Source organism: Barbus barbus, assembly GCF_936440315.1.
Source record: "Barbus barbus genome assembly, chromosome: 22".
In the NCBI taxonomy this organism is placed as follows: Eukaryota; Metazoa; Chordata; class Actinopteri; order Cypriniformes; family Cyprinidae; genus Barbus; species Barbus barbus.
In genome coordinates, this window is record NC_136750.1 from 11397010 (window position 1) to 11413140 (window position 16131).

Below are 16131 nucleotides of genomic sequence, written 5' to 3' on the forward strand. Positions count from 1 at the left end.
CTCCTACATTGATGCAAGGTATCATTAATTCCTAAACCTAAGAAAGATCTTACCAATTTAGACAACTGGCGACCCATCACACTCCTTAACAATGACTATAAAATTTTCACCATAATATTTGCTAAAAGATTTAAGGATTGTTTGGATACTGTTATAGATGAGACTCAGTCTGGATTTATGACAAACAGTATAATGAATAATATTAGATTAGTTTTAGATTTATTGGATTTATTGCGATTTGCTGGAACATAATAGTTTTATTCTTTTCCTGGATTTTTATAAAGCTTTTGATTCAGTTGAACATAAATTTATATTTAAATCAGTGGAAAAATTTGGTTTTGGTGAATATTTTTGTAAGGCGGTAAGAACTCTATATTACAACTGTAGTAGCACAATTAAATTAAAATATGGTACTTCTCCTAGATTTTACTTGCCACGTGGTATTAGGCAAGGGTGCACTGTAAAAAATGATCGTGATTTTAACGGTAAAAAACTGTTACATGGTTAACGGAAAGTTCCTGTAAAATTTACAGGGAAAAACCGTAAACTGACGTTCCCAGAATTCCCTGCGTTCCATTTCAAATTCTGTTTGAATTTGACGTTTATTTTCTTTGAAATAACTATGTTTCTTTTTAGTTTTTTCTTATCAGTTATGTTTATTAGGGTTGTATGTTACATCTAATGTTGTTAAATTAATGTTTATAGCATATTTCAGTTTAAGGAGTCTCACCATGATTGTGTTTAGTGCTTGTGTGAATGACACTGTGCACCTTCTATATATTCTATTGTTTAAAAGTTGCTTGTGATGGGCTTTGGCTCATCATGTGACTTTCTCATCATCACCTGCATTTGGTGGTTATCAGTGTATTTCAAAGGAACAAAACAGATTTCAGTACTTTAATAGGTTGGTATATTAAGATTATATCAGTTAAAGAAATTACGGTATTTAACTGTAAATTTAAGTTAAAACCGTAAAATCTAAAACGTTGCTACCGTATTTTTTACGGTAGAATTCTGGCAACCACAGCTGCCAGTTTTTTACCGTAAATTTGACAGATTTTTTTTACAGTGTGTCCATTATCCCCTTATTTATTTTTACTAGTTTCCCAGATATTCGCTTCTTATATTTCTAATAGTGGTCTTCATGGTATCGCTATTGCTGACAAACAGATACTCATCAGTCAGCTGGCTGATGATACCACTCTTTTTTTGTAAGATGCTAATCAGGTTCCTTTAACATTAAAGTATATCCAGCAATTCTCCAAAGCATCAGGCCTGTTCTTGAACCTCTCAAAGTGTGAACCGATGTCCATCAAAGAATGTAATTTATCAGAAATTTGTAATATTCAAATCAAATATCAAATATCTTATTTAGGTGTTATTATAACAAAAAATGAATTAGAAAGATGCTCCTTAAATTTGAATCCATTAATTGAGAGTACTGAGAAAAAAAAACTGAATATGTGGCTCCAACGTGATCTCTCATTGAAGGGAAGAATCTTACTAGCCAAAGCTGAAGGTTTGTCAAGGTTATATGCTGCTCTCTCTTTGAATGTTGACACTTTAATATAAATTTTAGCCTCATTGAGAAACTCAAAGCGAGGGTTAAATAAGTGATTGATGGTTGTTCAGGTCTATGCAATTGAACATATTGCTGTAAACTTGGGATTTCACATTTTCATTCTCTTAAACTCATCCTTTCCTTACTTTCTCTCTTTCTGCAACGTGTGAATGTGTGAATGCTTGTGTTCATGTGTTAGATTAGTTTATGTCTTAGGTTTATATAAATAAAATCTTATTCATATTGAAAACAGAAGTATCTTGTGTTTTGTGCTCACAAGTTAATGTCTTAATCTGCCGATTTTGTTATTGCGCTATTAAATAGGGTTTTCACTATATTTACTATATTTCACTATATTTGGATTTTAATATCCAGTGCAGAGTTTGTTATACGGCTCGTTCAGTGAATCGCTTTGAGCTAAATTAAACTATTTCTTTAAATTACTTATTAATATTACTTTTATTATGTTACACTCCTCTTCATCTTCTTTCTCATCCTCAGCCTGCACTGACATCATTCAGTTTAAAGGCCTTATTAATGTTGCTTACATTTCAGCAGAAGAACCAGAGAAAGGCTGGGAAAAATGTATATTACATTTAAATGAAAATTAAACTTATGAAGTCACACATTCCCAAATAATTGTTTGATAATAACTTACTTCACTCATTGCTGCCTCCTTCAAACTGAATCTCTTCAGGCTTCTTGAAGTCTGTGACCTTTTCAATTTTCAAAAAAAAATGTAAATATTATAATGTGTATGTTGTACGTCAAGTTACAGCATCATTTGTTTTTACGACAAACATTTTCATCAGGCTGATATGAAGTCATTTTTAAGTCATACATTATGCTTGCTTAGATTATTAATTATATAATCTCTACGAGTAATTGAATGGTGGGTAACACTTTAGAATAAGGTTCCATTTATTAACATTAGTTAACAACATTAGTAAACATGAACTAAGAATGAACAATACTTCTACAGCATTTATTAATCTTAGTTAATGTTAATTTCAGCATTTACTGATGCATTATTAAATTCACAAGTTGTGTTTGTTAACATTAATGTAGTGTGAACTAACATGAGTAAACAATGAACAACTGTATTGTCATTAACTAACATTAACAACGTTTAATAAATAGTGTAATACATGCATTGTTCATTGTTTGTTCATGTTAGTTAATACATTAACTAATGTTAATAAATGGAACCTTATTCTAAAGTGTTACCGAATGGTGAAATCCAGCCCTGTAGATTACCTGTCTTACCTCATGAGCCTTTTGCCCCCTGGCTTCAAAAAAGGCTACTCGTATGCAGTAAGACTGGGTTGACAATATTGATTTCTCAGTTTTAATAGATCTTCATTTTGATGAATTGAAAATGCAATTGATTCTTAAATCTCAAAATCGTTCTTTTGGTCAATGCTGTTTTCAGCTGATCCATGGACAAAACGTTACTAAACATTATTTATATCAGCGCTGCCATCCAATAATCACAACAAGCTTTGAGCTTTATTACTTCTGATAAGAAACATATAGTCTCAGCTTTCAAATTCTATCATGAAACTCACCACTGTTCTGTACTCGTTTACTGAGCCTCAGGAAACATCAAGTGACAATCACAAACACATTTACAGTAGGCTATTTATTCAGCATTTAGTCAGTGACATTTCCCACACTAAGCTAATAAATAATTAAGATTATTTTCAAAAATGTTACCAAAAAAGTTGTTGAGAATGAAAAAAAAAAAAATTCAATTAATTTTCATTTTTGTTCATTTTTTTCAAGTCATTATATTTTGACTGTTTAACAAATGATAAAAGCCTTATTAATCTTCAAAAAGGAGGAGTCTCTCATCATCATCATTTTGCAGCTGCACAGCCTTTCTCTGGTCCTTCTGCTAAAAATGAAAAGAAGTTTTAGTTTTCATGCAACAAATTTCAAATTTAATGCAAAACTTTGTTGGCAATTGAAACCAGACATATTGAACCAGTAGTTCAAAACAAGAGCAGTAGAGCAGGGGCCCGTTTCAAAATGGGAGGTTTGTCAAACCCGAGAAAGCAAGGTAAGTCAAGCCCGTTTCTGAAAGAGAGGTAACTTCCTACGGTAACTGACTCTGAGTATAACTTACTCTGTGAACCTAACCTGGTCGGGAGCAGGTTTTCTTCGGCAAACCCAGAGTTTCTTTCGGTCTCCTCCCCCTTTTTAGTGTTAGCGAAGTTTAAATACCTTATTCATTCATTCACGCTGCAAAATTGATGTATTTTTGTCTTATTTCAAGTACAAATATAAAAAAAATTCTTAATATGCATTTTATATATGAAAAATTGTCTATATTTAGTCTTGTTTCCTGGGGGATTTTCCTTTTAAGTGCATTTTACAAAAAACAAGTAAAATTGTCTGCCATAGGGTAAGAAAAATAATCTTAATGCAAACGGAAACAAGAATATTTTTAAATTTCTTACCCCATTGGAAGATAATTTGCAAAATAAGAAAAATGCACTTTAAATCATCGGAGATGCAGAGCACATTATAAGTCCGCTGTATGCAGATTCTAAGGAAAGTGTGCATCCCTCTCACACTCATTCTGAGAATTTTTTCCAGAGCACAAATCCGTCAAAGAGGGGTTTCACAGGACTGCAAGTCAGTGGTGTAAAAATTGGTTTAAATTAGGCTAATCTGATAAATGACGTTCACTTGATAACATCTTTCTGTGACGTCCGGAAGTAACCCAATAATCCGAATTTCCTTCCACATTTCCAGTGTGGAAGCCTGGATGCATTGATGACAAGCATATCCCCCCTTCTGAAAAGGAAACTGATTACTTTATGGAATGGAAGGATGCCAGATGGAAGGGTAGTACAAGCCGTAACCACCAACACAGCTGTTAAATAAACAAATTATTCACAATTGTTTGGTCATCTTTATTTCCTATTACAAAAGCAAAATATTTTTTTTTTACTTTTGGATTTTAGAAATCTTCCAGTACTTGATCATCTCCTCTTCATCTGTCAGTGGTGCAGGTGCAGGTTCTCCCCCCTTTTTGGGAGCCTCTGCCTTCTTGCTGTCGACAAATCAGTAGTTAATTTTATTACTCTAATTAAGAAATGTAACAGGTTGGATTAGAGAATATTTAATTATGTGAAAAGAGTGTTAGACTATGTGGAAAAAGCTGCAACGCATTGAAATAAACATTGAATGTTATTTAATGTCAAATGTTTGTAAAGTCATTGAGCCCACACCCATAAACCTTTCATGTTTAAAGCTTTACCTTGATTGAATTGTGTTTTTATACTTCATTTTTAGCTGCTGCCACGTTCTTGTTTCTTTTTTCTGTATTTCTCCTTTTTTTTTTTTGATACCATTAAAATGAATATTAGGGAAAGGGAAGTGGTGTGTGGCCAAGTATGGTGACCCATACTCGGAATTTGTGCTCTGCATTTAACCCATCCAAGTGTACACACAGTAGTGAACATACACCCGGAGCAGTGGGCAACCAATGCTGCGGCACCCAGGGAGCAGTTGGGGGTTTGGTGCCTTGCTCAAGGGTCTCACCTCAGTCGTGGTATTGAGGGTGGAGAGAGTGTTGGTTATTCACTCTCCCACCTACAATCCCTGCCGGACCTGAGACTCGAACCAAGTCCAACTCTCTATCCATTAGGCCACGACTGCCCCGTCAATGAATATTAGATCGATAATTTACAGTTTTCACCTCTGAGTTATTACGTTATTGGCAGTTATTAAGAATTAAAGTTACACATTGACGGAAGTACGCGCGCTGACGTCTTTTTGGAGGGAGCTGTTGCCATGGTGAATCGTAATTTCGGCGCTCCGCTGATCATGACTTTTCATAGTCGTGGTGTATGCGCTTAACTCAGAGTCAACCAACTTAGAGTTGATTGAACTAATGGCGCTTTTCCACTGCGTGTTACGACTCGGCACGGTTCAAAACGGCACGGAACGGCTCAGCTCGGTTTGCATTTCCATTGCAGTTTAGTACCGCTTTAGGGTGGGCGGGATTATTCGCGTGTCGTTATAGTTGCGCCGCCTCTACTGCCGTGACTCCTGAAAAACTTTTTAATTCCGCGTCGCTCCATCACGCTCTCACTGGATCCGCTCCTCGGCTATCATGAGAGGACAGTCTGTACTTCCTCAACAAACAACGAAACAGCCATTTTTTGGTTGTTAAAAGAAAGGTGCGCTCATTGAAAACAGTTGCGTTCGATCCTTCGCTGGCTTTGCTGATTTAAATCTAGCGGGTCTGTTGTGTCTCGTCCCGCAAGTTCAAATGATGCAAAAAAAAAAAATAAGTTCAAATGATGCAGGCAGTGATGATATTCTCCGGCCAATCAGTGATCAGCAGGGTTTACACGTCACGCTATTGTAACTAAGTCACTGCAGCCAAACAAAATTTTACTTTAAAAATATAAGGGTCAAGAACCCAACTAAAGTAAACGCTGACCACTATAATGGTGACACAGAAATGGTCATTTGCGTCTTTGGTGATTCTGCTCGTTAACATCAGGTGTCTTAAATAATGGTCAATCACCACTCAATGAATCTCTTAATTAAAAAAAAATCTAGGACTAGTTCGCAAAAGTAGGGTTTAAACATATTTGTGAATATTTAATGAATGATTTGATGCCCAGCATTACTCCCAGAGACAAAGTTGGTCAGAATAACATATGATATGATATGCAGATCGTGTGTTTGTGTGAATATATGAACATTATCTACAATTTGAGGTAATTTTATACAGAAATATTGTGTTTTTGAGGCCTTTTCAACTGTCATAGCGCCACCTATGGTCCGATCTCTTTGAAAAATTAGCATGATTGTTAAGGGTCATCTGAAACATGTTTTCACCAAGTTTCGTAAAGTTTTGAGTTTTCATTTAGGTTTTATAGGCTTTTGGGTAAATTAGGCAACACCCCTTTTCTAAATGATAATTATTTATCTAGAGAGTCCAGAGAAGTGCGCTGCAATGGTTTGGTCGAGACTGAGCGAAAAACCTAGGACTAGTTTGCAAAAGTAGGTTTTTAACATTTTTGAGAATATTTAATGAACTATTTGATTGACATCAAAAATTCCTTGGGTAAAGTTGCTCATTATGAGGAGATCTATCGAATGATATGTATATTGTGTGGATATGTGAAACACCACGATATTACAGAGCCAAAAAATTCGTTATCCTCGTTAGCACCAACTAGTGGCCGATTTCTTTCAAAATTGTTACAGACCTTTAGGGCCATAAGTCGAACATGCCCTTTGAGTTTTGTTCCGATTGACCCCGCTTACCTTGTCAAATAGGTGCTTAAATTTAATTGACCGATGGCGGCCATGTTTTTTTCGATACGCGAATGTCCTCATAGACACTTGTGCCACATTGGACAAAGACACTGCATACCAATTTCTGCATACCAAAGTCGATCGGAACAACGGTTACCCAGTTATAGTTTTTTCGCTCTTATTGTGCCACCAAGTGGCAGAGCTCCAGTTTTTTTTTTTTTTTAACAAAGATTGAGCTTGTACATATGTGTACAGAGTTTGGTGAAGATATCTCATTTCGTTCACTAATTATGGCCTTTTTCATAAAATTGGCCCACGACTTTTAAACATTTTGGGGCTCCATTGCGAAAATAAGTTCAAATTTCAAGATTTTTGGGATAATTATTGATGGTCACTGTCCAGAGAACATTTCTGCAGTGGTTTTGTTCCGATTGGGTGAAAAACCTAGGACTAGTTTGCAAAAGTAGGTTTTTAACATAATTGAAAATATTTAAATAACATTTTGATTGATGGCATTGATCCTAGAGACAAAGTTGTTCAGAATGAGGAGATCTATCAGGAGATATGAATAAATAGTGTATGTGGGAATATATGAACTGTTTTCTTATAGTTTACGTTCATGTACAATTGAAATATTGTGTTTTTGAAGGCTTTTTTTTACTGTTATAGCGCCACCTATGGTTCGATCTCCATGAAAATTTCTCCATGAAAAAATGGTTAACAGTCATGTGACATGTTTTCACCAACTTTTGTAAAGTTTCAAGTTTTTGTTTAGGTTTTATAGGCTTTTGGGTATGTGTGGCCACGCCTCTTTTTTAAAATGAGCCAATTATAGCTAACCAAAGGACAAAATTCAAAATTTTTTCGATAACTATTGATCTAGAGAGTCCGGAGATTATTACTGCAGTAGTTTGATCGAGATTGAGCAAAAAAACAGAGGTTTTTAACATATTTTAAATAATTAATGAACGATTGATTGACAGCAATGGTTCTTGAGGCAAAGTTGCTCACTGTGAGGAGATCTATCAAATGATATCCATATTGTGTGGATATGTTAAACACCACGTGATTACAGAGCCAAGAACCTCGTTAGTGCCAACTAGTGGCCGATTTCTTCCAAAATTCTTACAGACTTTAAGGCCATGAGTCGAACATCCCAACGAGTTTCGCTCCGATCGACCTCCGTTAACCTTGTCTAATAGGTGCTCAAACTTCATTGGCCGATGGCAGCCATGTTATTTTAGATACGCCAATGTCCCTATTTTAGTAAAATTGGCCCCGCCTCTTTCGAATGTTTTTGCGCCCCTTTTGACCGTGAGTTGAAAGTTCAACTTTTTTTAATAACTATTGATCCGCACTGTCCAGAGAATATTTCTGCACAGGTTTGGTTCCGATCGGGTGAAAAACCTAGGACTAGTTCGCAAAAGAATGTTTTAGACAAATTTCAAAATGGCGGCAAAATTTTCATACCCGAAATGAAATCGGAGATAGCCATTTCGTTTTGATTGAGCCAAGGATTACAATGATATAAGACTTGAGTCTACGACAAGTGGTTTAGGATTTATGAGCAGTTTCGCGTCTGTGATCGCTGTAGCGCCACCTATGGACCGATTGGGGTGAGTCTTTGATAAGTTTCAAGTTTCTAGGCCTTACGGTTTGATCTGCACGATCAGTTTTACGGCAGAAAAATAATAATAATAATAAATATAGCTGCAAGCAACGAATACTGGGGTTCAAGCATTTTAAGGGCTAAGGTAGTATGCTTTTAGGGTCTAGGCCAACCTGGATGCATAGCTGACAGTGAAACTCATCGAAAATGGACAATAGGCTCACAGAAACACACACACACACACAAATAGAAATTAAATGGTTAAACTATCATTAAGTTTGCTTACACACACACTCATACACGGACATACATGCACACATATTTTGTTGCAGATATAGTTATTTGAAATAAATGACAGATGACAGTACTTTTTGCAAGTCTTCTCTTTTTAAGAGTTTATATCAGAGATCTCCAACCCTACTCCTGGAGCGCTATCATCATGCAGATTTCAGTTCCAACCCTGCTCCAACACACCTGTCTGAAATTAACAAGTAGCCTTTAAGACCTTGATTAGCTGATTCAGGTGTGTTTGATTGGGGTTGGAGTTGAAATCTGTAGGACTTTAGCTCTCCAGGAGCAGGGTCTAGGCCAATGTGAAATACAGGGCTGACAACAGAACACATTCACAATTGAGAATTCATTAAAACTGTCTCTCTCTCCGTTACACACACACACACACACACACACACACACACACATACACATACACATACACATACACATACACACACACACAGAGAAATTAAAGGTTCAAAAATGCTTAATAAACAGTAAGCATACAAACACAGACATACACAGAAATTAAAGGTTTAATAATACTTAATACACAGCAAGCATGCTAACACACAAACACACACATGCACACACATTTTGTTGCAGATATAAAATAGTGATTTTAAAAGACATCCAAAATGGAGAATAGGTTCATACACAAAAATGAAATGGTTAAACTAATATATTAATATTCTATAAGCATATTTACACACACACACATTTTATTGCAGAGGTATATATTTGAAATAAATAAGTGACTTATTGCAATACTTATTGCAAGTCTTCTCTTTTTAAGAGTTTATATGTCATTTTCAGGTTTTACTGTAATCATAATCTGGCATAATTGTAAAAACATGTCTGTATGAATAAAATTGTAAACTTTGACTAAATGTAATTTCAAATATTATAACAGTGATTTTATCATATCTAAGCATAAATCCATCAAACCTATGAGCAGTACTGTTTAAGTTGGTTCAGTGGTTCTCAAACCTCTCCATGAAGTAACCCCAGCCTTGCACATTTTGTATGTCTCCCTATATCTAATACACCCACTTCAGGTCTTGCAGTCTCCACTAATGAGCTGATGAGTTGAATCAGGTGTGATAGATGAGGGAGACATACATGTGCAGGGCTGGGGGTACTCCAGGACAGGTTTGAGAACCACTGAGTTAGTTGAATGAGCCCATTAGTGGTCTTCCGCTGCCATCGAGTGGTTATAAATTGCAATTTCTCATACAACACTGTGTTTTAACCTTTTATAACTATTATAGTGTTATTTTTGCCCAATCTCTCTTCAAATTGTGCAAGCTTGTTTAGAATGAAGTTATGCATAATTTGACAGTTTTGAGACTTTGCAGGCTTTCATTTAGGATTCATAGGCCTTTGGGTACACTATGTAAAGAAGATATTATAAAATGACCGGTTTATAGATGTCCAAATGCATGTTTAATTTTTTTTTTGGATAATTATTGACCTAGAGAGTCTAGGTTTTACTACACTGATTTTATTGATTTAGATTTTAAAAACCATGTATAGTTCACTAGTTCAAGTAGTTTTTTTTAAAATAATCTCAAATATTTCATGAACGGTTTGATTAACAGCATTGGTCCCAGAGGCAAAGTTGTTCAGAATGAGGAGATCTATCGCAGGATATGAAGATATAGTGTATAAGTGAATATTTTATTGCAATTTGAGGTCATTCACTATAGAAATACTGTGTTTTACATTTATGCATTTAGCAGACGCAAAGCGACTTACATTGCATTCAAGTTACAGTTTTTACATTTTATCAGCTCTTTCTTTCCCTGGGAATCGAACGCATGACCTTGGCGTTAATAGCACCACGCTCTACTATTTGAGCTACAGGAAAGCCTAGCTTTTAGAGGCCTTTTTCACTGTTATAGCACCACCTATATGGTCCAATCTGCATGAAACTTTGCAATCTTGTTAAGAGTCATCTTACACGTTTTCAACAAGTTTAGTAAAGTTTCCAGTTTTTGTTTAGGTTTTATAGGCTTCTGGGTATATTTGGCCACACCCCTTTTTAATAGGGCTGTGTATTGGCAAGAATCTGGCGATACGATACGTATCACAATACAGGGGTTGCGATACAATATACAGGTCCTTCTCAAAAAATTAGCATATTGTGATAAAGTTCATTATTTTCTGTAATGTACTGATAAACATTAGACTTTCATATATTTTAGATTCATTACAACACAACTGAAGTAGTTCAAGCCTTTTATTGTTTTAATATTGATGATTTTGGCATACAGCTCATGAAAACCCAAAATTCCTATCTCAAAAAATTAGCATATCATGAAAAGGTTCTCTATACAAGCTATTAACCTAATCATCTGAATCAACTAATTAACTCTAAACACCTGCAAAAGATTCCTGAGGCTTTTAAAAACTCCCAGCCTGGTTCATTACTCAAAACCGCAATCATGGGTAAGACTGCCGACCTGACTGCTGTCCAGAAGGCCATCATTGACACCCTCAAGCAAGAGGGTAAGACACAGAAAGAAATTTCTGAACGAATAGGCTGTTCCCAGAGTGCTGTATCAAGGCACCTCAGTGGGAAGTCTGTGGGAAGGAAAAAGTGTGGCAGAAAACGCAGCACAACGAGAAGAGGTGACCGGACCCTGAGGAAGATTGTGGAGAAGGACCGATTCCAGACCTTGGGGGACCTGCGGAAGCAGTGGACTGAGTCTGGAGTAGAAACATCCAGAGCCACCGTGTACAGGCGTGTGCAGGAAATGGGCTACAGGTGCCGCATTCCCCAGGTCAAGCCACTTTTGAACCAGAAACAGCGACAGAAGCGCCTGACCTGGGCTACAGAGAAGCAGCACTGGACTGTTGCTCAGTGGTCCAAAGTACTTTTTTTGGATGAAAGCAAATTTCGCATGTCATTCGGAAATCAAGGTGCCAGAGTCTGGAGGAAGACTGGGGAGAGGGAAATGCCAAAATGCCTGAAGTCCAGTGTCAAGTACCCACAGTCAGTGATGGTCTGGGGTGCCATGTCAGCTGCTGGTGTTGGTCCACTGTGTTTTATCAAGGGCAGGGTCAATGCAGCTAGCTATCAGGAGATTTTGGAGCACTTCATGCTTCCATCTGCTGAAAAGCTTTATGGAGATGAAGATTTCATTTTTCAGCACGACCTGGCACCTGCTCACAGTGCCAAAACCACTGGTAAATGGTTTACTGACCATGGTATTGCTGTGCTCAATTGGCCTGCCAACTCTCCTGACCTGAACCCCATAGAGAATCTGTGGGATATTGTGAAGAGAAAGTTGAGAGACGCAAGACCCAACACTCTGGATGAGCTTAAGGCCGCTATCGAAGCATCCTGGGCCTCCATAACACCTCAGCAGTGCCACAGGCTGATTGCCTCCATGCCACGCCGCATTGAAGTAGTCATTTCTGCAAAAGGATTCCCGACCAAGTATTGAGTGCATAAATGAACATAATGGCCATTCTTTTATTGGTCGGATGAAATATGCTAATTTTTTGAGATAGGAATTTTGGGTTTTCATGAGCTGTATGCCAAAATCATCAATATTAAAACAATAAAAGGCTTGAACTACTTCAGTTGTGTTGTAACGAATCTAAAATATATGAAAGTCTAATGTTTATCAGTACATTACAGAAAATAATTAACTTTATCACAATATGCTAAGTTTTTTGAGAAGGACCTGTATTGCGATACATTGCAATACGGTAAGCAAGGCGATATATTGGGATATTTCTTATTTTAGGAATAGGACATATTTTTTTAGGAAAGCTGTCATTAAGAACACACCACCATATGCAAACCTTAGTAAAAAATAAATAAATAAAAATAGTTTAACCAGAACACACTGCAGAACACACTGGGATCTGCATCAGTATAACCTTCAACATTATTGAACCACTTTTTGTGCAGTACGAGTAAAGGGGGAAATATTCAAGTGCTTGCATGCATTTAGTTAAATGTATCTATAAAATGTATTTTATAAAAAGATAAAAATATATATTTATAGACTCTACTTTAAAGTTTCATAGTTTAAGTTTACAATTGTCACATGCAATGTCATAACATTTGATCTGAACAAAAAAATTACATTGCTTAATATCAATGAAAAATAAAGTGCTTGCAGGATTCCTAAAGAAAACAAAACAATTGTAAAACAATCAAATAAATACAGATGTTAAACATTCTCAGAACTTTTCAACTTGGATTTCACAGGTTTTTCAGTTTGTATTTATGTTCTAGTGTTTGTGTGAATATATGAACATGTTCTACAATTTGAGGTTATTTTCGATTTCATTTTCTATTTCTTTACAAATATTGTGTTTTTGAAGGATTTTTTAACTGTTATAGCGCTACCTATGGTCCGATCTCCATGCATCTTTTCAAGATTGTTAAGAGTCATATGACACGTGTTCACCAGGTTTCGTAAAGTTTAGAATTTTCGTTTAGGTTTTATAGGCGTTTGGGTATATGTGGCCACACCCCCTTAGTAAATGAGCCCATTGTAGCTAAGCAAAGGACAACATTGTTTTGTTAATTATTGATCTAGAGAGTCCAGAGATTAATACTGCAGTGGTTTGATCGAGATTGAGTGGAAAACCAGGGACTAGTTCGTAAAAGTAGGTTTTTCACATATTTGTGAATAATTAATGAATGATTTGATTGACAGCAATGGTTCTTGAGGCAAAGTTGCTCATTATTAGGAGATCTATCAAATGATATGCATATTGTGTGGATGTGTGAAATACCACGATCAAACATGCGCACCTAGTTTCGTTCCGATCAGCCACCGTTAACCTTGTCTAATAGGTGCTCAAATTTCATTGGCCGATAGCGGCCATGTTTTTTGAGATATGCCAATGTCCTCATAGACACTTATGGCACATGGGAGAAATACACTGTATACCAATTTTCAGGTCAATTGGACTAACGCTTGTGTAGTTATAGCCATTTTTATGTTTTTTCCATCTTATAGCGAGTGGCAGAGCTTCACAATTTTTTTTATTTGACCAAAGATTAAGCTCTTACACATGTGTACCGAGTTTGGTGAAGATATCTCATTTTGTTCACGAGTTATAGCCTTTTTCGTAAAATTGGCCCTCCGCTTTCTAACGTTTTGGCGCCCCATTGTGACAGTGAGTCGAAATTTCAACTTTTTTTTTGATAATTATTGATATTCACTGTCCAGGGAATTTTTCTGAACTGGTTTGGTTCAGATTGGGCGAAAAACCTAGGACTAGTTTGCAAAAGTAGGTTTTGGACATAAATTTTGCGGAAAAAACCGTACCTCGCAGCGCAAATCTGATTTTTTAGGCTTTTGACCGCCTTGACCCAAGGATTTCAAAAATGTAATTTTTGAGTCTACGATAAGCGGTTTAGGGGCTATGAGCGATTTCGCATTTTTGTTCGCTGTAGCGCCCCCATAGGCCGATTGGGGCGAGCCTTGGTATCTGACAAGAAGGCTGGACTACTACCATCTGACAAAGTTTCAGCTCTCTAGGCCCGTTATGATTAATTATGTTCATCTCACTTTGAGCTAATTTGCTACATGCTCTCAATGTCAAATGCAAAAATGCTAATTCATGCGTTTATGACCTCAAGGTTAGACTATTGTAATGCTTTATTGGGTGGTTGTTCTGCACGCTTGATCAACAAACTACAGCTGGTCCAAAATGCAGCAGCTAGAGTTCTTACTAGAACCAGGAAGTATGACCATATTAGCCCGGTTCTGTTTTGATAGGTTCACTGGCTCCCTATCAAACATCGTATAGATTTTAAAATCTTGTTAACTACTTATAAAGCCCTGAATGGCTTATTTCCTCAGTACCTGAGCGAGCTCTTATCACATTATAGTCCTCCACGTCCACTGCGTTCTCAAAACTTTGGCTGTTTGATAATACCTAGAATATCAAAATCGACTGCGGGTGGCAGATCCTTTTCCTATTTAGCGCCCAAACTCAGGAACAATCTTCCTAACGCTGTTCGGGAGGCAGACACACTCTGTCAGTTTAAATCTAGATAACACACTAATACGCTTCTATTATTCAAATCTATTAAAGGATTGTTAGGCTGCATTAATTAGACAAACCGGAAGAGGGAACACTCCCCATAACACACGATGTACTCGTTACATCGTAAGAAGAATGGCATCTAGGCAAATATTTGTCTGTTTCTTTCTTATTCTGTTTCTCAGTCCGAGTCCGGATCAGATGGTGGATCGGCGCCGGGAGATGATGTCTCCCTGATCGTCGGCAGAGGCCGGGACACCTGGATGAGCCCCGGGGGCATATCTCCAGTGAAGACCTCGACTTGAATACAATAAAATTAAAAAGAAAATAACTAAAATTATAATAAAATACCTAACTACATAATACTATTATTGTTAGAAATTGCAACAATATAAAATAGAAATAAATGCATTTATACATTTAAAATTTTTATTAAAACAATAAGTAAACAATTATCTCCTGGCCAGAGGAGAACTGCCCCCCAACTGGGCCTGGTTTCTCCCAAGGTTTTTTTTTCTCCATTCTGTCACAGAGGGAGTTTTGGTTCCTTGCCGGTGTCGCCTCTGGCTTGCTCAGTTGGGGACACTTAATTTCTAGTGATTATCGTCAATTTGATTTCGCAGATACTATTTAAACTAAACTGATCTAGACACTGACATCTCTGAACTCAATAATGAAATGCCTTAACTGAAAATTGAGTGTTTAATCTTATTTCTATACATTACTGACACTCTATCCTCTAATTTGATACTGTTAAGTGCTTTGACACAATCTGTATTGTTAAAAGCGCTATATAAATAAAGGTGACTTGACTATTATTATTATTTAGTCATTTAGCACACACTTTTATCCAAAGCGACTTACAAATAAGGACAACAGAAGCAATCAATTGTAGTATTTAAACAACTAAAAACAGATCCAAAACTAAAAGCTAAAACGTTATAAATACTATCTATACACATTGTAAAAATAAAGAAATGAAATAAAAATGACAAATGCATACAACGACATTTCAAAACTTAACATTTAAATGAAAAAAAATAAATAAAAAATAAAACTAAAAACAATTCAAAATATTAAAGAACAAAAAGGTATAAGAGTATAATAATGATTCTAACATAACACTAAGCCAAACACCAAAAAAACAACATATATGTACAACCACACACACATACATACATACATAAATATATATACATACACATTTATAAATTCAATATATATATATAATTTTATTTCCATTTAGTTTGTTGAAGTATTAAAATAACTCAAATTAAATAAAACTAAAACTTAATAAAAGACCTACACAGACATAATAAATTCAAACATTAACTAAAAATTTAAATAGATAACAAATACAAATCACGACAGTATAGTTTAT